Source organism: Podarcis bocagei (assembly GCF_964188305.1).
Source record: "Podarcis bocagei genome assembly, chromosome: 1".
Lineage (NCBI taxonomy): Eukaryota > Metazoa > Chordata > Lepidosauria > Squamata > Lacertidae > Podarcis > Podarcis bocagei.
Window position 1 is genome coordinate 79,401,157 of NC_138125.1, and position 25,685 is coordinate 79,426,841.

At 42.5% G+C, this 25,685-nt stretch overlaps 1 protein-coding gene across 7 annotated transcripts in view; it reads right to left on the reverse strand.

Annotated features, from left to right (window-relative positions):
• Positions 1-25,685, reverse strand: part of TSPAN4 (tetraspanin 4) — a 508,885-nt gene that overhangs the window by 375,742 nt on the left and 107,458 nt on the right. For 5 of the 7 annotated variants that reach the window (XM_081203215.1, XM_081203209.1, XM_081203210.1 and 2 more), the window contains one exon: positions 24,984-25,060. The exons of the other annotated variants lie outside the window; for them this stretch is intronic. The gene's annotated coding sequence lies outside the window, so the exon portion shown is untranslated. The remainder of the gene's footprint in view (positions 1-24,983; positions 25,061-25,685) is intronic. 7 annotated transcript variants of the gene reach the window in all.

Below are 25,685 nucleotides of genomic sequence, written 5' to 3' on the forward strand. Positions count from 1 at the left end.
CTTGGTTGGTAAAACATTACAACATAGTTCCCTGTTTCAGATGGCAAAGGAAACTATTGTTTAAAGACACCAGGAATGAGGTGCTAACTCTTGAGCATGATGTGAGGGGAAGGTAAAGAGTGTGCAGTGTAGACCCTTGTTCTTGGGTAATTAAACTATAGAATATCAAGGCAATAATGATATGTTTGTGCAGGTCCCAGTGACATCATACCTGCTTAGACAATGTAAAGGCAGGGGGCTCAGACAGGTAGATTTCTCTATGACTCTTCATTATTTTCCTGCAGTTTCTATTGTCTTCCTCAGTATGAATGCTTATTAAATAAGTTGCCTGGAACTTGGAAGCAACCATAGTGTCAATATAAATTTGTTCTTGCTTCTTCAGTTCTAAGCTCATCTGACAGAAGTTTATAAAACCTGTGAGATCATAATAGCTCAGTTAATGGGGTTTATCTGTATGGGGTGCAACAGACACTTAGCTGAGACACAGTGGTTTCGTTTCTTATTTAAGGCTGTGTGACACTGTTCCTGATAAACAGGTACAACCACTGTTTTGTGCTGGGAAGTGCTTATCCTCATACATGGGAATGAAAAAGGTTATTGGGTGGTAAATATGCTACTCAATATGACAGGCACAAGGTTATCTTCGCTGAACGGCAAGCGTTTTTAAGGATCTAAAACCGCTGTTTTAATCTAAACCAAGAGAAACAACCAAGTATCTTGTCAGCATCTGTCTGTCTCAAGACACAATGGAGTGCCCCTCTAAGGGTCAAGTAAAACCACTGCGTTAACAGCACCAAAGTGACATTCCCAGATGCAAGCCTGTATGGAAGTCCTGGGCTGGCCAGATGACAAGACTCCTTTCTTGGCCTCACTGATGTGGTCCAAAGGAAAGCATAACAATACTTTTGGCACCAACTTGGCTTCAGAAGTTGCCGGAAGAATGCATAGAAAAAGCCATCAAACCGTTTTAGGCAGGGGTGCCAACTATAGGGGGCTCTGGATCCCGGAGCACCCACAAAAAATTGTTGTGGGTGCTCAGTACCCACACTACAGGGCCCCCAACGCAACCTCTGAGGTCTCACAAGACCTCAGAGATGCTTTCTGAGGTCTCAGAACCTCCTGGTGCTACCAGAAGTCAGGTTCCAAGGCCAGGGATCATGCGTGACATCATGATTTTATGCCATGTCATGACATCATGCGTACTGGGCACCTATAACCTGGGGCCCAAGTTGGCTCCCCTGGTCTTAGGGACTCAACTCCAGGCTGAGGTAGGGTTTACTCCTTAGACTTTTCTTCTCCCATAGATATTCTGCAAGGCAGCAGATGTTTAGGATCAGTTTTCCTTCTCCTATATGGGTCTCTCCACACCTGACAATGGGCAACCTTCACAGGTCGATGAGCCGCATCACCCCCTCACTTCCCTCTACAGCCCGTGCAGAAACCACCTTCTTGACCGTTGGACCCATAATTGGTCTCGTCAGCTCAATCTGCTGGAGCCTGTCTTTACAAGCAGGGAAAGTCCCTAACTCACCGAGGGCGTGAGACCCATTGGCTAACCTTACCTGATTTAGCCAGCCAGTCAAAGCCGTTGCCGGGGTGTGGCCGCTGTCACATGCTGACAGCTTTTAGGAGCCACAAGGAAGGGCTGAGAACAGGGTGAAGACCATAGGTGGATAAACTACACCAGAAGGAGCATGGCATGTCTCCCACCAGAAGTACTTCCCCTTCCCTAACACCCCATACCCCCCACAACCAAGTACCGTACTTTTCCATGTGTAAGACATGGGGTTTTTCTACTAAAAAATAATGTTAAAAAGGGGGGGTAGTCTTATACACGGGAGCAATCTCCCCCCATTTTCTTAATTTTGAGTCCCCCCAAATAGGGGGCGTGTTATACATGGAAAAATACGGTATATTAGGGTCGTAACTCTTTCTTAAGTGACAATACATTTTCAGAAATTAAGAAACTGTAATCAGTAAGCTGTACATCTCTACAGAGATACAGGCACATCTGTTTAATTTAGCGTCAACATCCAGAAAACTCAGGAAGCAACATAAAAAGCACTTCCGGTGACAGTATCAGCAGTAGCGGGCTAGTACAACTGTTATCAACAGAAAACATTACTGCAAACATTCACTCACACACACTAAGGCTGTGCTCTGGCAGAACAGCAGATACTACTTGGAGTTTAAAATCCCTTACGGAACAAGCTCTTTAAAAATAATAAGATTTAATTAAGTGTGGATCATTTAGAGACAAGAGTCAGAGCCACTAAATTTTTTCTTTTTTAAAAAGTCATTTTAGGGTTTTATGCACTTTTAATTTCCTGTTGGGACTTTTCATTCTGTTTTTCATCTAAAACTGCAAAAACCATGCAGTAAACAGTATGCAGCGGAATAAAAACTGCCATCAGAGAAAGCAAACAAAGGAATGGTGTGACAGATTTATGAGTGGAGGAGGATACATTTTTTAGCACAAAGCAATCCACAACGAAAGCAGAAGGAAAAGCTCCCCTTGGATTGGTTTTCAGACAAATTCTTCCAAGTACGTAGCTGTGTAAGCACACATTTTCTCACAGTAATATGAAAGGGTTCTACAAGAACCAGGCAGAGCCATCTGCCTCAGTGCCCCACCTTTTCAATATCTGATGTGGCAAACTGATATGCCTCCAAACCAAGCAAGCGACAGTATGCAGAAATGTATCCCACAGACTTTGCCTGGAATTCAGCTAGATAAAAGGCACCAGAACCATTAGATTCTGGCAGTTAGCCGCTGCACCTCTAAAGCCAAAGGGCAGAGATAGGGGAGCTGACAAAATGCCAAATCCTGGACCCACAACAGGTCTAGAGCTAGGCAGACCTTGGGATTTCAATCTGACAACTCCCTCATGCAGCTAATCCCTGCACCACAACCCCCCAAAAATCTCTAAACTACCTTAATGTGTAAAGGCTACTTGCTCTGCATGCTGCAATGCAAGGCCCAGCCAACAATGGCAAAAGAACAAGGTCTGCATTTCTATGGGCCTGGGTCTGCATTAAGAACCTTTCTAACATCATGGAGACTCCTGGGAGACCGGAAGGACATTGCCCTGCTGTGAGTCTGAAGGCCGTGCCCTGCAAGGCCCTTTCCACCTGGCCTGTGGGGCGGAGACCAAACTCACTCTGCTCAGCATAAGAGACTCCTGGGAGTCCTGAAGAGCCCAGGCTGACTGGAACAAACTGGGGCAAATGTAAAAAAATGTTTTTAAATGTTTTAAAATAGTTTTTAATCTGTGGCCTTTTAAATTTTGATTGTTTTATTTCTTCTTTCTCTGCTGGGGGTGGGATAAACGTTTAGTTGGGGCTGGGGATTAGTTTAATTTTAGTATAAATGTAAATTTTTTAAAACAAAAAGTTTCTTCTGTTTTATTTTATAGTTTGTATTTTGTTTTATTGTGTTTTTAATATTCTGTAGGGAGCCACCCAGATGGGCGGGGTATAAATAATAAATTGTTGTTGTTGTAGCTGTGTAGAGCACCACCAGGAGTAAGGACTTTTTGACTGTGCCACCCGACCTATCTTATACCAACTGCTGAATGAAAAAGAGGGAAACAAACAAAATACCAGGCACTTGCTCCTTCTGGACTTGTTTTAAGGTACAACTTGGTTGCTTCTTTACTGTGTAAGAAAGTCACCTAGAGACATCTTTGTATAATCAACAAACCAATGTACTTACAACAACAACAACAACAACAACAACAACACAAATGCTGGAACCTCGTATGTAGGAAACAAGACTCTTACACAGTATCCCCTTATACCAGAATTAGTTCAAATTGGCTTTATAATCTCTGCTTAGCCCTGTAACCACTTGCTGTGCCAGCTCAGCCCTTTGTGCTGATAAAGGAGCCACAGCGTTTCCATTTTGCTGCTTACAGAATAGACTGATCTGTCCTCCATCTCCCCACATACTCCACAGATGCACATACATACCCCATCACATTTTCTCTGATCTGCTTCACTTTGTCCCTGCCCTGCCTTGTCTTGCTCTGTTTTCCCTTCTATTTATTGGTTTATTTCATTTCAATCTTGCCTTTATCCAAAGAAGCTCAGGCCAGTGTACACAGTATAGGTCTTCCTCTCATTTTTTTCATCACAACCTATTTTTGCAAAGATTAGGCTAAGATAGTATGACAAGCCACAGGTAGGGTTCATGGCTGAGTCGAGATCTGAAACCAAGTCTCCTTGTTTTAGTCTACTCTGGTTACAAGCTTACCCAGCCTTCACCAATCTTGAACCCTCCAGATGTTTTGAACTTCCAGCAGTCCCATTAGATTCACACCTTAACAAGCACAACAAGGCTTCAAGCTAGTTTCCTTGTCTGCGGATTTATTTATTTATTTCCTCCCAGGGAGAACCAGCACAGTGGATCCCAGCATCAGCAGATACTATAAGAAACAATGGTCTACAGCAGCACATACAGACACACAAATACAGAGGCCACATTTTGCATTTTTCCTGCAATTTTGGCTTCCATGGTTTAAATGCAAACTGCCTCTGACTCGATAATTTCAGAGCACCAAGCGCAATCAAGGCCTGCAAAGAAAGTTTAGGCAATTCATGGCATAAATACTAATAATGTAATGTGACAATCTATACTGATCTCTCACCCCCACCCCCGCCAGGTGCTCAGGAAGCAGCAACAGCATCCATTAAGATGAGCACATAGGGTACTCCATCATCTGCATTTAAGTGATGATGTCTTCCTCAAGGCTTCAGTGTTCATAAGCTCCATGCCTTTTTTAAAGATCTGTTGTAGCAGCTTGCTGGGTTGGTAGGCTTTACAAACATTCACTAAGTCTTTGAGGACACAACAGTTTGACTAGCATCCTATTACATTTATCTTAACAGATTTACCACCCAAACCTATTTGCTTAAGTCAAGCTGCCTTCCAATTCCACTTTGAGCAGAATCATCTTAAAAGTCTTGCACCGTCTGTCTGTCTGTCTGTCTGTCTGTTAGTCTGTTATCACTTGATCCACAGGTTTCACTACTTTTGTCTTTGTTCTCTCAGCATTGGGAATATTGGAAATTGCCTTACACAGAGTCAGACCACTGGTCCATCCAGTTCAGCACTGTCAATGTTGACAGGCAATGGCTCTCTGGGTTTCAGCCTGGGGACATTTCTAGTTCCACCCGAAGACGTCTGGGATTGAACCTGATGCTCAGCCATTGAGTTATGGCCCTTCCTCTAATGTAATATTTCCAACTTGTATTCATTCATTTCCTCCAATTAATGTCTTCGTATCCAGGCCAAATGGATGCGGTGGCGCTGTGGATTAAACCACAGAGCCTAGGACTTGCCGATCAGAAGGTCGGCGGTTCGAATCCCCGCGACGGGGTGAGATCCTGTTGCTCGGCCCCTGCTCCTGCCAACCTAGCAGTTCAAAAGCACATCAAAGTGCAAGTAGATCAGTAGGTACCGCTCCGACGGGAAGGTAAACGGTGTTTCCGTGTGCTGCTCTGGTTCGCCAGAAGCGGCTTAGTCATGCTGGCCACATGACCCGGAAGCTGTACACCGGTTCCCTCGGCCAATAAAGCGAGATGAGTGCCGCAACCCAGAGTCGGCCACGACTGGACCTAATGGTCAGGGGTCCCTTTACCTTTACCCAGGCCAAATACATTAAAAGTTAAAAAGGAAGCCTGATAATGTTGACAGAAGAGAGAGAGAGAGAGAGAACATAATTCTGGCTAACAAAAGTATCTGAAAGAGAAAAAGTTTCCTACACATTTAGCAATCTGTGTAAACCCCACAATCAAGATTCAACAGCAGCTGAACATGAAAAGCTGCTCCCCACCCCGCCCCCCAAAAGAGCAGTTGCGGTGCAATTCTTTCCTAAAGGTATTCCATCTTTTAAATGGTACTTGAGCGACAACTAGTGGCAATTGTTCTTACTGCACTTTGGTTTGTCTTCATCATCATAACTGTGGACACTTTGAGGAAAAATCTTGCCATAACATTTTTGCACAAGGGAAAGAGATGAAACTTATAAGGTCATTCCAGGCCAACATGATTGTGTGCATTAGTGAAGTAACAGAAGGACTCAGAAATAGAATAGGATGGCAAGAATTGACTTATAGTTCTGAAGCAGGCCTACTTAAAAATGAAACAAACACGACATGTTTAAAAATCACAAAACAAGAGTGCATATTCAGGATCTCCACTTAAGCCTACCTTAACTGTGTTAAGCTGCCCCAACCATGTACTCTTGCTTATCCTGTGCTTTGCTGAAACAGACCAAGGTCAACCTATTCCAGCGTCCTCTGCAAATATCCTCAGTGACATTCTCATCACTGAGGTGCAGAGGTTGTTTGTACTTGCTTCCAAGATGCCTAAGTGGTGTTTCTTTATTTTATTGCACAAATCATCCTTTTGGCGGTCTGTACTTTGCTGTCTTCCTGGGTGCCTGAATTTCCTTAAAATGCCATGATGCCTTCAGCTGGGCTATTCTGTAAGCTTAGAAGGGTCTGCCTACTATGCACCTGACAGCTGTTCGTTTGACTGCTGTTGTTTTTTTAAGTACCATATTTTTACCTTTAAAGAATTCAAGCACTTGCAAGCCGGCCTCCCTGGCTTCCCATACTGAAATTAAAGCATAAGGGGGAAACATTGCCATGCAAGTCCCATGAACCTTTTTCAGATCAGAAAGTGCAGGCAGCTGGTGGAGGCTGAAGAATTCTGGACAAATGTTTAATGGAAAGGAAACACGCACACCACCCATGGCCATCTCACAGCAATAAAGTAAGCTCAACCAAGTCCACCAAGGTTCTAAAGAATTTCTAAAGTGCCCTAAGAAACAGGCAGAAAAATGGAAACCTCTTTCACGAGGGAAGGGGAAAGGAGTGTTTCAGCACAGCTAGAAGAAGAAGCCGGTCATAGCCAAAGGGCCAAGAACAGGACAGATGTGTAACAAAGCTTGATTCTACTGCATTTCAACATAAGCAAGAAGTGTAGCTATGAGTCTGGAATACCTAATGTCCTGCTTCACAAAAACACTGTGTGAGAAGCCAGTTTTATTTCCCCGCCTAGCCCAGTCTGCAACATGCATATAGCAATTTGATTCATTTATCACATGCAAAATGATCGTGATCTGGCACCCTGATGGATCAACAGACATTAAAAAGGCTTGTGGCAACACATCAAATTGGAATGGGTGCTTCTGATGATTCACACAACATATTTAGCAGGGCTGAGATGAGAAGCTCATGAAAACTGGTGATGTATGTCTCTTGGTTAGTCTTGGGACTTTGGGAGCTATGGGAATATAAGGCTTGTCCTCTGAAAAATTAAATAAAAAATACCCTCCAAACTGTTGAGCTTTTTTTAGGGAGTCTCACACTGCTAAAAACATACCACCAATCGCGCCAGGCATGCAGATCGCGCCAGGTAAAATAACATATCAGAACGCCACCACCAGGGAAAACAGCGTCACTGGCCAAAAGGGGTAACAATACACCTGCAGGAAGGGGTGGCGACACACACTTTTGCCCCTTCCCAAAGAGAAATCAGGAGTGCGCCATCGTCAGTGGCGTACTAAGGTCAGGTGGTGCCATTTAGGTGATTGATGGGTTAAGCAAATAACTTTTGACTACAGTATTTGTATACTGTATTACCAAAAGATCATGATCTAGGATTCCATGATCGGCAGAGATGTCTTTTGGAGATATTTAAAGGACTATAGGACTATCTATACCCAGAAGTAAAAACTGCTGGAGTACTGGTCTGCACCTAGTGACTCATTTCCAAATTATTAATTCTGGAGGGTCACTTTCTCATAACAACAAACTATTTCCCTCCACCCAGCCAGCAAAAAAATCACAGTTCTTTTCAGATGTTGGTAACTTACACTGCTCCTGCCACCCGCTGCTTTAGTGAACAAGATGAAACCCTGCTGAGCACAACAGGACAACTCCCATGGTGCTCAGCCTCCCATAACTACTTTCTGGAAATGGCCCTGGAGGTAGGAGCAGAGCCACTGAAGCACAGGGTTCCCAACCCCCACCTCCCTGAGATGCTCCAAAAGGATACCATGGTACTGAAAACTGCCAGTCAATGAAGGGGAGCAAGCAGGGTCACAGTCCACCTATCTTTCTCCCAACAACTGTCATCAACCAAGGCAGGTTCAGTGGCATGGCCAGCCCTGAAGCCAGACTAGAACATATCCAAGTTGCCTCCAAGCAAGCCTGAACCTGGACTGTTGCCACCCTTTCTAGTGCTTTGGCCCCAAAGGGGCTATTTGCCAGTGTAATAGTTGTTTAACTACTGAGCGCATGGAGATCTTCTTAAGGCAGGGACACAGCACTGCATTCAGAGCTACAATACCTCTCAGATAAAAAGGAACCTGTGAAATTCAGAGCTACCTAAAATCCTGTCTTGCAGGCAGATGCAAGAGTGCTGATTATCATTGTGCTGATGGTTATTATTTTTCAAATAGAGATACTACACCCCACCCTGGGGTCCCTTGTGAAGAAGGGTGGGCTGAAAATATTTCAAGCAAATAGCTAAGTGAGGGAAGCCCTGTTAAGTTTTACAGCCTAAAACAGGTTAAAAATACAAAAGATTACAACTGTTTTTCTTATAATCTGCTTCTGAAGTCAGAGCGGAGAGTCATTTTGATGGGTTCTGTTGAAAAGGGGCTTTCATTGTACTCTTTTTGCCACCTGCTAAGAAATGAACGCATGGAAAGCAGTGGGCAAGAAAATGGGAGTAGCAGAAAGTGACCATTGATGCACCTTACGGCAAAATACTGAAACAGATAGTCTGTGACAACAAGTGAAGCAGTTTGGAGCCAGATTGTCCCCAATTTATTAGATCATCGCTGTACTGGGTAAACCCAAATTTACAAGGGAAAAGCATCAAGACTGGTGTTGTTTGAGGACTATGCAAATTAATGGGAATGTAAGCAGCTGAGAAGACACAGTAAACTATGGTGCAGACAAACCCGTGGACTCCCCTATCCTAGTTGTCAGCCTCAAGCATTAACCATTTAATCACTATTCCCTATAGCAGTGAGGAAAGGTAGTCATGAATGTGGCAAATGTATGCGAATGAGAGGGAAAGAAACTAACTTGTAGAAAAAGAATCGGGGCAGGGGAGCACTGAGAATAAATGCTAGATCTCTGGTAGATACATTATTAATTCACCTAAGGAAACATGAGCTCCAACAGAGCTGTCCAGTCCCCCTTACATTTAACTGTGATTGGGCTAGAATATGCCCCAGAATCCTCTGCAAAGGATGTGGGTTCATTGGGAAAAAAAGACCATGCTGGAATGTATCCCTCAAAACAGTAAGTCTGAAATGCATTTGGTATACACAATGATGGGAGCTATAATGTGAGGGGAGAACTTTACACACCTAAATCCATAATGCTGTCTGGGGAACTCAATCTTTTCCTCAGAACAGCTTCCTGTCGCAAATGACGTATTTTGCGATTTCAAACACATCCATAAATATGCTTAAAGCACTAAGTTGTCAAATTACAGACATAATTGCTAACCAATTTGCCTCTGTTTTAAAGGCAAAGCACTGAATTGAAATGCAGAGTGTTATGTTGCCACTTTCACAAAAGAAGGGACGGCAGCCAGGGGTTTAAAGATGTGCAAGATATACCTATAAATTTTTCAGTGCTAAATTTCCAGAACACAAAAAAGTGCATAAGTGGAAGAAAACTGAGCCAGAGTTAAAGGAAAACGAAATAAGGAGCACACATTCCCGCCAGTTTTCCTGGGCTTCCAGTAGGCATATTTGCAGTAAGTGCAGTTGAATTTGTTCCCTCTTCCCCTAAAGGCCTAATTTGCTACAGGGAAAATATACATCATTCCAAAAAATATATATCTTGCCCTCCAAGTTGCATACTAAATCATATGAATAAGTTTAGCAAAATAAAGTAACAGATGGGCATTACCAAATGTATGCATTTTTAATTCCTCCAATTTTCAGGCATCTATTAAATGCCGGTTTTCTCTTCCAGCTCGTTCTGCCTTGACATATAAGCAAAGTTATATACAGTGTTTACAATATTGCTTTTTAATGTTCACTTTCCATAAAAGTGTGCACTTCACACTTGCCAAAGGTATTACAGTTTTCCCCATCAGGCATTCTGCCGCAGAAATTAAAGATCATTTGTATATATTAATACTTCCAGACGGAGCTGAAGCCATTTCCCACATCGAACGCACTCTTATCCTTCATTACTGAACTATGAAAGAAGAGACACATACTTTGCAGTGTATCCTCTGATGATTTACTTCGGACTTTAAGGACATACTCATGCAAACACACATATGATCAGAAGCAAGGGCAACTAACCCCAGTCCATGAAATAATTTCATCATCATGATAATGGCTTGCCACTGATTAAGCAATGGGAGCAGCAGCAGCATCTCTAATATTGTCACCTGCTCTAAACTGCTGGACAGGGCAGGCAATCCATTTCCGAAGCTGAATAATCATCTTTCCTAGCAAATGATGGATCTAACACTGTCAAGACACTAGAGGGCCTCAAATACCTACACTGTGGGTCCATTCATGTGATAGCAATACACCTGCAGGCACTGATTTTGGATCTGATCCAGTTACCATTCATTTTAACAGGAACTTTTCGAAAAATAATGAGAATGTGACAAAACCCTTTGTAAGCAATACACGAAAGGAAACTGACCCGTATATGCATAATGCAGGGAAACTGGAATGGCTAACCAGGGCAGTGAGAACGGAACTTCTTCTCTTCTGCACATTTTTAGGTAAATATAGTCACATAAGACAATTTGTCACTCACCTGGGCTGTATTTAGTAGACTGTATCAGGAGCAACAGAGGGAAAGGTGGAGATAACAGGGTAGTACAACACAATAGCTTGGCATAGGAGGCTTAGATGAAAGGCAGGCAGCAATGAAACTGAGGGCCTTCATTTGCCCCAGTGGGCGAGAAGCTTGTGACCAGAGATGGCCAAAAGCTGAAATCCGTTAGGAAATTTCATTTTGGAAAAATACACAGGAAGACCAGTGAATGCATTTCAGCTTGTGCAAGATGCAAACAACTTCCTTTTTGAGCAGAAACAGGGATAGGGAGAGAAGGTTGGTTTGGGTGTGGCGGTGAAGAGACACACATTGAAAACTGGCTCACTATCTGGCAAGAGCAGGAAGACAATTTCAGGCCCTCATTCTCTTTCTGGGGGCTCTTTTGGGATGTAGCTATCATTTATGTGCCCCCAAACCTGCCTTAAGAGTCTTAGAACACATGAAAAGTGCAGATAAGACCCTGCTGCAAATGTACAAGTATTCACGATGTTTATACAACCTAAAGCAACAAGCTTGTGAGGTATGATATTTTCAACCTGAGAGAGAAACCATTATCTCAAGCACTGGTATTTGTAGCCCAACAGGTGCAATTTGGAAAAGATGAGAAAGTCCCCCCTTCCACAGCAAAAGTGGCCTCAAGACCCTAAGCATGCCATAAAATGTGCATTTGTTATCCCTTTTTTCTTTGGGATCTGGTAGTGTTTCAGTTGTAGGCCATGCAACTTTCCTAGCATTCATATTACTACTGTATTTTGTTACTAACAAAAAAAGTGTAGTTCTTCCATCAGATAGCACACCTGTTGCTATTATCACTGCCATTAATGGATTTTAGTCCATTAACACTGGATAATGATTTCATAAGAACACCCCTGCTGAATCAGACCAAGGGTCCATCTAGTTCATCATTCTGTTCCCACAGTGGCCAGCATACAACCACCATGACCAATATTTGTTGATAGCCTCATCCTCCAGGATTTGTCTAATCCTGCTTTTAAGCTATCCAGGATGCTAGCCATTACATCATCCTGTTGTCACAGTTTAGCTATGCGCCACGGGAAGAAGTTTTTCCTTTTGTCAGTCTTGAACCTTCCACGGCTCAACTTCATTGAATGACCCAGAAGTTCAGGATCACGAGAAAGGGAGAAAAACTGCTCCCTGTTCACTTTCTTTGCACCATGCATATCCACCTTTATCACAATCACTGCTTACTTGCCTTTTTTTCTAAACTAAGAGACCCCAGACTTTGTAACTTTCCTTCATAGGTGAACTATCACTTCATAGGTGAACCCCAACCATTCTCATTGCCCTTAGTGACTGGAAACAGAAATCCCCACAGCCACGCCATTTTGTGAACTGACTTTTAGCGGCTTAAAATTTTTATTATCATAATCATTAATATTATTCTGAAGACTCCTCACTCCTTCAGTTTATAGTTTCAGAGCAGAAACATCAATCCAGTCTAATTTATAATTACACACCACTAACCTCCAGTCACAGCAATTCCTCTCGTCTTGTCAAGTGTTCAATGCACTTCCATTGCAACATTACTAACAGGGCACTCATTCCATTATCATCCCAGTAAAGGGGTGTTTGCAAGTGTTTGTAGTCTTAAACAAACCCTACAAACCAATTTGACCAGAAGCAGCAGTGGGATGAAATAATTGAGTGTGTACACTAAAAAGTAATTACGCTCTCTCATCAACAACTCTGCTTTGAAAAAACCAGTACAGGCAGCCCCCACTTATGTGCCATCAACTCACAGGTGCCATATATAAACATGGGCCAGGAAATAAACATAGACAGAGAGCGCATGCTGGAGACCTTCCCTGCTACTCGAAGAGGACATCCGTGAGGGCGGAGGAAGCCCCAGAGAGACCAGAGGCACAGAGGGGCTTTGTTTAGGCTGCTTAGTCTCCCCTGCTTAACAGCTAGTGAACAAAGTAGCGCAGCAGCAGCCACTTTCCCGCGTGTGCTCCAGCCTCCAGCCATCCCCAGAACTCCAGCTCTAGATATTTTGGTCTGGACTGGAGACAGAGCAGGAGAGATAGTTGGAAAGGCTTTTTTGAGGGTGCTACCCACTTATGCAATTTTCACTTATGCACGCAAGGACTTGGGAGGTAACCCCCATGTACGGGGGAGGGGGGTACCCTAAGTGCCCTTCTCCAGTAACAGCTGAGGGACTTGTGGGATGACCAAAGAAATATAATTGAAATCCACTTTTCAGGAATATGTGACTCAGTCCTGAAACATGTGCAGATTTTCCTTTTCCTTGAACCAGAGCTTTGGAGATGTGGAATGATTGAAATTTCTAATGTAAAAGGGAAATAAATTCGTAGACTATGTTTATGCAACACAAGATGTGAGAAGAAAGGCATAAGACCAACACACTTTATCTTCAGGTCACCTTTAAGATTATAATCCATCTTGACACTGAGACACAGTTCACTTTCCAGTTTAAGGCGATTTATCATTTTGCTAAAATCACTGCTGCATGAAGAAAATATACTCTGAAAATATTTATTTGCAGCCTTTTGCATAATCATTTGCAATGACTGATGTGCCATAAGAAGTCATAAAGCTCTGTTTCGATTGGACAGAAGTTCAAACTCCTTTCCAAAGCTAGAAGCTGCCGGTGTCACTGAAGGATAAATTATTCAACATACTAAATCTTAATCATAAATGTATTATTCAATTTATTAAACTTCAATGTATCTAATTTACGTTTATTGTCACCAGCTATATAAAATTATCAGAGGGCTGGCGATACTGATGCATTAATTTATTTCCGCAGCTAAAATGCACAAAGCACGTAATACCAGCACTAAAAATTGGAGAAAGATTAAAATACTAAGTGAAAGATTATGTCAATTGAAAGAATTGCCCAGTGCTGTTTTACTCAAACCAAAATGCCATTTGAAATATAAGCTTAAAAACCATTTCCTGGAGATGTTTCGGAGAAAGGCGCACCATAACAAAGGAGTAGCCACATGATGACTTTGTACACACCTTGGGAATTTATAATTGCATAGATGGCATTGTTAAGATGGCATTATGTCAGCCTTGATGATCACAGTGTGATGTGAAGAAATAAGCGACCTTTAAGGAATTCAGGGTTCTATAATCAGCAACAAACACAGAGCTTTCATACAAGAAAAATGGTGTTAATTCAGTGCAAGCTGGAAACCAGCATAATGTCCACCCTTGGTGGGTAAGATGCTTGGCACCTGTGGGAACATGATAAACCTAGACTCGGTGCTTTCTTTTGTGGTCAGTGAAGTCTAAACCCCACAATGTCCACAAAACCTGGCAACCATCATTATCTTGATTTTGTCCAGATCCAGTTTTAATAATCCTATTCTCCTCCAGCTGTGGTGATATACTGATTTAATAGCATACTATACCCTACACACTATGGGGTTTCATAGCTATACAAGGACACCGCATGCAAGATCTCATTCAGATACACAAACAGGGCAAGACTGGAGGGCCAGGTAGAGCCCATGGGACCCTGTGGGGAAAGTCCTGAACAAATTGCAACCACTGGTCATAATAAACTCTTGATTTTCTTTTTCCAGGGAAGATGGCCCTGTGAAAACCTGACAGGTTTTGCTGTTCTGCTACACCATGCACATCAGCAGTGAAGATGATTAAAAATCAACAAAGAACAATTTCCTCCCACTTGACTACCAGTCTAGAGAAGCTACCAAGGCTGCAGTCAATCCTTCTAAGTTTAAATCAGTTTCCACACGCTCCTTAGCTTCTGGGGCTATCTCCCACTTCAGCTACCTATGTTTTCTCCCAATCTGAAAGTAAACTTTAGAAAAGAAAGCACAAGCATCTCTGCCATTCTACTACCTCTGGCATTTCTCCTATAATGAAGCACATCAATATACCACTATCCACTGTTATCACCAATGGGATACCATGAGCAGGAATATTACTAGAATATATCAGATGGAACTATAACTTCCCTGACTGACAGAACCAAGACCCACTGAGTGGGAGAATGCCAACAGGGCACTTGATCAAGGACCAGGGCTTTTCATGCCTGGGACGATTTGAGGCTATTACAGGACTTAGACCCCAGATATTTGTTTTATCTCTGGAGACACGATAATGTGTACTTCCAAAACACACAGCCTGTGGTAAGGCTCTTAGCTCATGACATTGAGAAGTTCTGCTTCCAGAGTATGCAGAGACAAAGGAGGAATGTGAGCGTCAAAGCTATGAGAAAAAACAAGTTACTTGCACAATAACTGCATAATTCTGAGTATGAAATTCCATCAAGCAATGCCAAGGATTTTCACAACTTTCCAGCCATAATCCTTTATCTTTCTATGGATCAAGAACATACTCAGAAACATAACGATAAATGGCAGCAACAATCTCATTGTAACACTGAGCAGGCACATTTAGTTTCTGCAAATGAAAATTGTTAAGGGGTTCCTCGGACCATCAAGTTATCAGTATAAAGCCCATTATAGAAGTATCTCTGACAGTCAAAATCTCCTAAAAGTTTTCCTGAAAAGGATGGTACGTGGCTTTTCCGGGAGGTGGGGGAAGGGACAGAGGGCAGCCCCTTAGTCCCTTCCCCCCCTCCTGGAAAAGCCCCCAAGAGCCATGTTCCCTTTAAAGAGCCACACGGAGTGTGTATGCAGCTCTTGGGGGCTTTTCCCCGAGGAGGGAGAAGGGCAGCCCATCTCATGCGCGGCTCGTGAAAGGGAGCGCTGAGCAGAGCCGGGGATGCATACATGCTCTGCTCAGCACTCCCTTTAAAGAAATTTTTTTTCTTGCATTCCCCCTCTAAAAACTAGGTGTGTCTTATGGAGCGAAAAATACGGTAATTTCTTGAAGGTTTCTCTTCTCCTGTCTTTTTGGGTCTGACAGTTTAAAAAAGGATGCCTTGTTAAACAAAGCATGCTTAATATTCTCCAGCATGCCTTCAATCTGCCCCAAGTCAGCAAGCTGCAACACAAACACCCTTCTTATTGCAAGACTAAGGAGGTCCTTCATGGTGGACCAGCTTACGTACCTTCACACAACCTATAGTGGACAAGTTTAATAGTTGCCCTTTTTTAGTTGTAACATGGTTACTGCCATTTTCCTTACAATGAGCCTCCAATTCAAACCTCCAATTCAAAAATCTTATATGTCAACTAATTTAACCGTTTCAGCTCTGAGAGTCAGCCCAACGCACTTTGCTGCTCAAGGCAAAAGACAAGATGCTGTGCCATGCCCCATCCATGCGCCGATGATAATCAGACTTGTGGTCGACTCTTTCTTCAACACTGTCTCTTCAGCAGTGTGCTCCTCTGCCCCTGAAGGTAACAAGTTAGGTTAAGGAGTGCAGGTGGCACAAACAACTTTATTCTCCCAACACTTCACCACTACTCCCAGACAGCCACCTCACCCTACCTAATGTTAGAGGCAGCCCTGATTATGCAAGGTCTTATTTTCAAGTCTCTGAAGAGCAATAAGCCGTCAGCTTTTTTTCTCTCCAGGAAAGTTTTGGAGAAACTTAGACAAGGTGAAAAATGTACAGAGAGTAATCAGCATATATACACAAAGGAAACTCACCACATAGGTGACAAATAATTCCTTGCAATATCTTGCTATTATGTACCAAACTGTGCGTATCATTAATAAATTATGGCAATGCTCTACCCATGGCTATGATCTACCTACACTGTCAGAGGCAAGATATCTCTGCATAACAGTTGCTGAGAATCACAAGTGGGGAGAGAAGCTGATGTACTCAGGTGCTGCTTATGGGCTTCCTACAGGCACCTGGTTGGCCACTGTGAGAACCAAATGGGACTTGGAGAAAGGAATAAGGCACAATCACCAGCATATTGGAGTCATGTACATACATGCATGCTGTATGCATCTTTAGACACAATAACTCCACTAAGTTCCATATGCCAGCAAGGCAAGCCAGCTGTGACCCCAAAGAAAATAGCCAAGGGAATATGTATTTCACAACTTCAGATAGTGGTTTGGGAAAACTGATAACTTGGACCAGATCCCTATGCAACCAGACTGTCAAACTCTGCTAGTATTCACCCAACTAGAATAAGGAACCAGCCACGTTTTTAGTAAGCATCACTGGTGGCACCGGAGGCTGCATTCACACAGTAACTTATTCCATTTCTCTAACTGTTAATTTCGGCATTATATCTGGGCCTTCATGTGACATCAAAGCCACTTCCATAAATCTACCAGAATATAGCTGAAATGTAACATTCATTTCTGTATTAATTGCTTCCAGAAAAAAATCCCCCTGCAACCACATTAATTCAGAAAATTGTGGGGTGTAAAGTGATGAAATTTGGGGTGGCACGCCAGCACACAGTTCACCTGCCCTTTTCATGGGTGAATTATGGGGAAACAGAAGCACACATGTGCGGAGAGTAGTGATGCTATCCGGAGAGTGTTCAACTGTTGCGTCACATCAAGCCCACTGGTGTGAGTGAAATTTAGCATGACATGCTGGTGTATCTTTCAAAAAGCCACAGTTCAGTAATGCAACAGGCACTTCAGGAACAGAAGAGCTAGCATTATAGTCAAGAAAACTAATGCACTATTCTCTGCAACTGAATGCACTCTAAGACCAGGTTTCAGGGCAGGGGCATACACTCTTAATATTTTTCATTAGACAGCCTGAGGGAAGCTAATTCTGTGCTTCACACAGAAAATGAATTTCAGGAAATATGACTATTTCCTTATCTCCCTACCCTGTTTTTGGCGAGGTTTAGAGAACCGGGGAAGGTTGCAGGGGATGAGAGGGGCTCCATACAGCTGGTCGCCCAAACAGAAAGCAGAGCGCACTGCCAAGATGGTATGTGCCAGTCATCAGGATTCTAATTGGCACCAACAGGGCTGTGGCAACGGAAGCTCACATCTCAGCTGTCAGCACCTGCAGGTATTGCTTCAGGGGAACAGCCTGGAGGAGCCCACTGCTAAGAACTTCATAGTAGGTGGTGGAGAGTTTGGGAGTCATTTTTAGCTACGTGCAGATGCCTGAATCACATATTTGAATGGGGGTGGGGACAGGGGGGAAATGATTCTGCTTTTCTAGACTATGCTTCCAAAACCATCACTTTAGGTAATTTACATTTAAATGGAATTTGTTCATGGAGATTATTTTGCTAGTCATATTGCATACTGTTCTCCTCCTCCACCCATCTCCTGCTCTTCACAGAAGTATTCAAAAGTTGTAGCTTAGAAATCTCCCCTCTTCCTCTGTACTTTTAAAGGAAATGAATAGTGATTCTTAATATACATTACCTAAATTTGCACATTTTCTGCATTTCCCCCAACCGTGTTCTCTCCCACAGTACTTCCCCCTCACTTGGATGATCAATACATCCGACAACCTAGGAGGAGACTGAATTCCAATCCACTGCAAGAGCTTCATTAAGGTCTGCTGGCGTGAACAACACATAAGGCCAATGTGACTACAGAAGTGGGATGTTTCTTTCTCAGCTGCTGGACTAGATGGAGAAATGAAAAATGCAGCCGTCAATTTCTGTGTCTTCCTTTGAAGCTGATACTCTCCAAAGTACTGGGCCAGATCCTCAACTAGTAGAAGAAAGCAGCAGAGCTTGAGTCAATTCACTAACTGGGTGCCACGGGCAATATTAAGAGACAGAAACCCTAATGTCTCCTTTTCAGCTTTATGTTTTTCAAACGTACATTAGGGAACTAGACCTTTAGGTTTTCACAAAGATACATGTTCCTGATTATGACATGAATGTATGAGGCTGTCTGATACAGAGTCAACCCAATGGTATACCTTGCCCAGTACGGGCAGTGATTCAGTTTGGCTCTTCTTCCTGCAAAGGATGTGTTATGCACTAAGCTACTGCTTCTGTGTACACACACACACACACACACACACACACACGTGCGTAATGAGTGTAATAGGCTCCTCTTATAGAGCATCTCAGGAGAAGGATCTGTTAGTAATTGAACAGCAATTAAAGATTTATGTTTCCTTTGAACAGATTTTCCCCAAAGCATTTGGTGTATTCATTTTTTTTAAAGAAGAAGAAAAAAACATTATTGCTTCACCAATGTATTGTGCAGGCATTTATCTGAACCAGCATTTATCAGTTTTAGAAGGGGGGAACTGGGGGGGGGGCAATTTGGCCCTAGCATTTTCTTCACTTAATCCTTAAAACACACACCTCTTTATCTAGACCTTAACTTTTCTTCTAAAATGTGAAGGGGGGGGGGGAGGTAAGCGCCAATCATGAATAAGATCTGGCCATAAAACACAAAACTAGGAGAAATCAGCTTTGGGGAAATGTGTACAGATAAGGAAGATATACAGAACAATCAAGCATGCAGCTTCAGTAAATGACAGAAAGAAAAATATTGCCTGGAGAGTTAGCCAAGAAGGTTAGCGTTACAAAGCAAAAGAATATTGGTTATGACAAAGGAAAGATTCTTGAATATAAAAACTCCTTCAATCAGAAGAGAAGGAGGAATTTAAATGGTTCCAAAAAGGGAATTAAGTAATAGGGTAGGACCACAAAGAAGAAACTGAGTTTGGATGGGGAGAGAGGAGGGAAAGACTCCCTCCCCCCTTTTCAAAGCATTAGCTTTATATTTTTCCTTGGATGAATGTTGCCTTAATGAAGACTTCATTCTTCCTTTTTCACTTGGTTTCTAGGGAAATAGAATCCCGACATATAGGAATGAGAACAGTGCCGTATACGGTGCTAGAATATACAGGCTTTTATTCTACAGACAGAGTCACTCCTGCCTGCCACTTGAAATACCTCCTCCCACAATCGGAGGATTGTTGAAGTGAATGAAGGGGAAATTGCATGCTTCTCTACTCCATGTGGTTCAACTTGCCCATTGCTGGAATATTTTGAGTGAGAAGCATAAAAATGTCCTATTTTTCAGACTTTTCTAGTAATCAGGCTGTCTCAGATGATGTGCATACCAAATTTCTGCTTTTCATGTATTCAAGCGCCTTAACAATTTTGATAACTCCACAAGACCATTGCATCTTAATATACAATTCCTTTTTGGCTTCTAAAATCAATCTGCTTTTATCAAAGATACACAAACAATGGGTGAATTCTCAAGGCATACTCACAAGTTGTCTGGGGTGGGGAACTCGGCTCATAACACTTGGCCAGAGACATTAATGATTCCCTCGGTCTGCATATCAATGTGTGTGTTGTGGGCAGTGCAATACACACATGAAGGATGCACAGCCTACAATTCTAGTTATCAGCATCCTCCCTTTCAGTTTTGCACGTAAGCTTCAAACAAAGGGCATAGGAATATATTGATCATTAGACTTATTTTTAGTTCTAAGTAACAACAACAGGTCAACACCAGAGATAGGATGCTGCCGGGGGGGGGCGGGGGGGGGGAGGAAGCAGAGTCTGCAGAAGGTACTCAGTCCACCTGACTGACTGGGGTTGTTCTCATATCCCTCCTCTCTCCAGATCACAACAAAGGGTTGTATCCAATTAAGATTTTGCACTAATGGAGCAGCTTCTACTCATACAACAAAACTCTCCTCCACCCTACACACCTTCACATTTGCTCGGGGGGGGGGGGTCTCACCGATCCTCCAGGGCAGATCTGAGGTGGGCAGGGGGAGGGAAAGTTGGAGGGAAAGTTCCACCAGACAGAGGCCCAAGTCACTGGCACAAGCTAAAAGGCTCTTAGTCTGTGGCATGACACAGCTTTTCCCAGATAGTTAACTAAAGTTAGTATGGTGGACTTGACAGCAGAGGAGAAGGTTTTAGACCAAGAAGCAATCTGAAAGACCAGTGTAGCTACCCAGACACCTGGGGCCTATGGGGAGGACTATTTTTCCTGACATCTCCCTTTGCTTCCCATAATTGCTGCTGCGAGGTCCAGATTACCTCTGGCAATGGTACAAACAAGTGGCACATCAGAGCTTTGGGGAAAGTTAGAAACGCCATAGCAAGTCTTCCAGGATCAAGTCTTTTTAATGGGCAGCTGCTGGGGAAATCAGGGGCTATGATATTTGTCTTCTATCCTGAATTCCCCATTGTGTTTTATCTTGGGAACTTATTTATCTTGAAGACCATGAATGTGCTTAGGAGGGAATGTGAAAGGATTATGGAGCTAGGAAGGAGCAGCCACCATATTAGTAGTAACAAGCAGGTGGTGATTGGGGTGGGGAAGCAATAACTTTGAATACTTAGTTGCAGTTCTCTCAGCCCTAGGGGTCCTGCTAAGAAACGCCCAGTCGTTTAATGGAAAGATGGTCCTATATGATATTATTCTATGGACGACCTATGGCCCACCAGATGTTGTTGGACTCTGGTCATCTCTTGACTATTGGCTGGCTGAGGTTGGTGACAACTGTAGTCCAGCACCTGGACGGTGACAGCTTCCCTATCCCTGGTGCATACAACCTCTCATCTGATCCTAGAAGAATATGCCAGCCCAGTCTATATCAATAAAATCTAATTAGATGAAGGAATGTGTGTGAACCTCTCCCAGATATGCAGATACAGTAAGAATCAAGGTACACTGTCAAAGAGGGCCCAGGTATTCATGGACGAGACTCTCATGCACATATAAATTAGTGTACATGGAGAATTCCATTAAATCCCACAAGCAGGAGGCTCTCTGGTTGTTCTCATTTGATGATGACTAGAAACTGAGCCTTTAGTGTCACCAGCCCAGTCCTGTGGAACACTCTGCCCAAAGAGATTCAGTGGGCACCTTCCATGCCAACTATTAAATGTCTGTTGACAATTTTTCTATTTTACCAGGCATATACAGAAAATTAAGAGTACAACACCCACAATGGTCTGCTGATGCTTGCTTTTAATTCTTTTGTTTTTGCTTTTTTAACTTTTTATGATTTTATACTATGGTTTGGTTTTATATAGTAATAAACTGCTGCGGTATATTTTTTATGATACAGTGGTATATAAATAAAGACCACTTACATGCACAACAGACTATTGTCAGTCAGTTACCTTTCCTTCCTAAGTTATACTGGGTAAAGGCTTATGATCACAGTTTTTTCTAAGGATCAATATCTCAGCAAAAACAGGACTAGAGTCTGTGAGATTAATGGGGGGGGGGGTAAAAAGAAGCACCTGCAACAGGATGTTGTGTGCTGGAAAAGCAGAGCCAGCCAGCTCTGGCAAAGGCTCTCGCCTTTGTTTTATCTGCCTCAAAAGGCAGGCGCACCTTTTAAAACTTCTTCTGAATCAAGGCAATTAACTTCTGCTCAATGCAAACTCAAAGAAAGCACAACGGTCTGACTTCAAATGAAACACGGAAAACGAGCCATACATGCCCTAGCACTCTTCAGCTTCAAGTGAGTTTCCGAATTCTTGAAAGCAACCAGGCTCTGTAGCCTGCTTGGGTGAGAAATCGATGGGGGACTTGAAAGCTAGAAAATTAGGACAGACCAAAGGACGGACTTCTTCACATTTAAAAAAAAGCGCAGGGGAAAATTACAGAATTTGCTAGCACAAAATGTAGTAATGGCTGACAATTCGGACAGCTTTAAAAGGAGGCTAGCCAGATTCATGGATGACAAGGCTTTCAATGGCTACTAGTTTTGATGGTTGTATACCACCTCCAATATCAAGAGGTGGTATTCCTCTGAGTATCAGTTGCTGGGAAGCATAAGCAAAAAACTCTGTTGCACTCAAGTCCTTCTTGTAGGCTTCCCATAGTCATCTATTTAGCCACTGTGAGAACAGGATGCTAGGCCGGGCGGGCCTTTGGTCTGCTCCAAAAGGACTCTTCTTATGTTGGTATGCAAGTTGCTTTACTTTCTTGAACTATGTATGCATAAATCAATAAGTAAGGCAAAATTAAATGTTTAGATATGTGAGCTGCCATTAACAGCTGAAAAAGAAACGTATTATATGGCAAAACTACTTCCATGACCATGGGCACCCATATACCACACAAAATGACATTTGCTGTGTTAGAGAAATAGTGGCACATTTACAAAAGGTTATCCTAGTGTCGAACTACCTTTAGAAATAACTTTTGTTATGGCATTACTGTTCACAAGCAATACATATTACATACGCACACACGCACACACGCACACACGCACACACACACACACACACACACATTTTCCCACATACGCACACAGTGTCTACTGTAATATTTACAATATATAAGCATATATGAATTCTATCTAGGCACAGGGACACTGGGAAGCCAGCTGAGCTTGTGAAAGTGAAGAGAAAACATGGCAGGACAAGACATATTGAAACAGCAAGTGCAGCACATCCTGATATCCCACTGCCTCCCATGTCTCTTTATGTTTCCAAGCTTAAATGTCAGGTGTGCCGATTAAAAACACAGCTCAAAACAGCAACAACCCAGCAGCAGTATAGCAACACCTATATAAGGAACAATTGAAAGTTGCAAAGTAGCAAGCTAGCATTCGAGTATGACAAAGAACTCTTCCTCAAATTTAATGTTAAACTAAACTAAATGGGGAGAAGAAGGAAGGCTTTTGGTAAACCCCAGTTTGCAATGTGGGACAGTCTATAAACTGTGAAATATATGCTCAAAATTAAGATCCCCTGCATCCGTTGGGATTTACTCCCAGGTAAATGAATGCAAGATTCAAGTTACAAGAAAGGAGATTCGCATTAAACCTCAGGAAGAGCTTTCTGTCTGTAAGAGCTGTTCAACAGTGGAACAGACTCTGTCAGGAGGTTATGGAGTCTCCTTCATCGGAGGTTTTTAAGCAGAGGTTGGATGGCCATCTCTCATAGATGCTTTAGATGATATTCGTGCATTGCAAGGGGTTGGATTATATGACCTTCAGGGTCCCTTTCAACTCTACAATTCTATGGGTTTAGGGTTTTTTATTTGTTTAAAATAAAGGTAACAATCGAAAGGTTAAGGTTTTAATTTATTTTCTTTTAAAATGCTGTAGTCCCATGGAAAAATATGAATTAATATACAAAATAGAAATATTGCGTTCTTGTTAGATGGAAACATAGGCATTTCTTACATGGTATTTCATGTGTTTATGGGCCTGCATGAACATTTGTGTGCACACTCAAATACATTCTCCAGATTCTAGGCAAATACAGCAATGCAGTCCCATGACTAAGAGGTACTTAACTGGAACTCCAGAAATTCATTTCCAGTTTCCTACACCTCTAGGACTAGTGGCTGAATTCCCTCATTCTATGGCTCTATTCCCAGATGTAAGCTGAAAACGGCCCCTCCTTACATTACAAGGGTGTTAGGAAGATGAACGCACAGCGAGGAGTTCAGATCCAAGAGCACTGTAACTCATTGAAGTTTTTTAAATTGACCAAAAGATAGATGGCAATATAAACACAGGGAGCACAGATGTCTGCTGTGTACACTGGAGGAAAACACCACCATTAAACTGCATTTTGAAAGATTTAATGCTTTACGATGGCTCTGTATGTTCCACTGATTTATTGGCTGGAAGAGATCAGAAGACTGACAGAGGTCAATGAATCGTTTCATAAAGGCTAGAAAAAGAGGAAAAAACATTTCCTTAGTATTTTCAAAGGAGGCTAAGAGGATAAATCAGGGACCAAAACCCATGGAATCTCTCAAGAGCCTCTGAAAAGGGGTGAAATCAAAGCATTAACGTTTTGAAGATTTCATAGAACAGAAATGATAGATGGAAAGAAAAATCTATTAAATGTCTACTATACTGAAGTCATTGCAGGACTATTTCCCTACCGTTTTGCTCCACTTCTTTTTGCTTTGCCCAGTTTTGTTTTAACACTTATAAAGGGAGATGTCTAATCATACATGTTTCATGTCCACCCCTAAGTTTTCCCCTTATTTTAAGCAAATGATTTGTATTCACATGTGAAGAACGACAGCACCATCTCAGATTAAAGGTGTCATTATGAAGAACAGCTTTGTTCTAAGAATGATCAAACACATAGATACATAAATGGCTTCCATTTGAAAGCTGCTAGAACAGACCACCACTAGGAGATTCAAGACAGCAATCTGAATTTCCAACTTTGGTCTTTCCAAGCTGTTCAATAAAAGTTTAAGTGGGTTATTACTGCAGAGCAAATATGAAGTAAACAAAATCCTGCTTTTAAAAATACTTTAGCTGCCTTGACCATTATAAAGTTATGGAAACTCACCAGGGTAAAGATGTCTGTGAATGATGTCAGAGACAGCCTCCGAAGGTGCAAGGCAATAATGGTCCTCTCTTGTGCAACTGTTCAAAGAAGAAGGAGGAGGAGGAAGGAAGGAAGGAAAGCGGGCATGAGATTAAGACACATGATTTTAACATGGTAATTCTCTAATACAGCAGATGGATGCATCCAGTTTTCACATCTTTTCCCGTTATGTTTCTATTCCATGTGCAGCCCTTTATACTGGAGTTGTAACAAGCGTATTGTTCTCTTACAAAACAAAACAAAATACAAATGAAGTATAGCAGGTGTCTATAAAAGGGAGAGCCTTGTAGTGGGTCCCCAGTTGTGGAATACCCTCCCAGAATAGTGTACGGAGCTAGCATGGTGTAGTGGTTAAGAGCGGTAGTCACGTAATCTGGGAAACCGGGTTCGCGTCTCTGCTCCTCCACATGCAGCTGCTGGGTGACCTTGGGCCAGTCACACTTCTCTGAAGTCTCTCAGCCTCACTCACCTCACAGAGTGTTTGTTGTGGGGGAGGAAGGGAAAGGAGATTGTTAGTCGCTTTGAGACTCCTTAAGGGGAGTGAAAGGTGGGCTATCAAGTCCAAACTCCTCTTCTTCTTCTTCTCCCTAGAGAGACTCACCTGGCACCTACATTGCAGCATTTTTAGTGCCATGAGAATATATTTTCATTTCCCCCTGGATT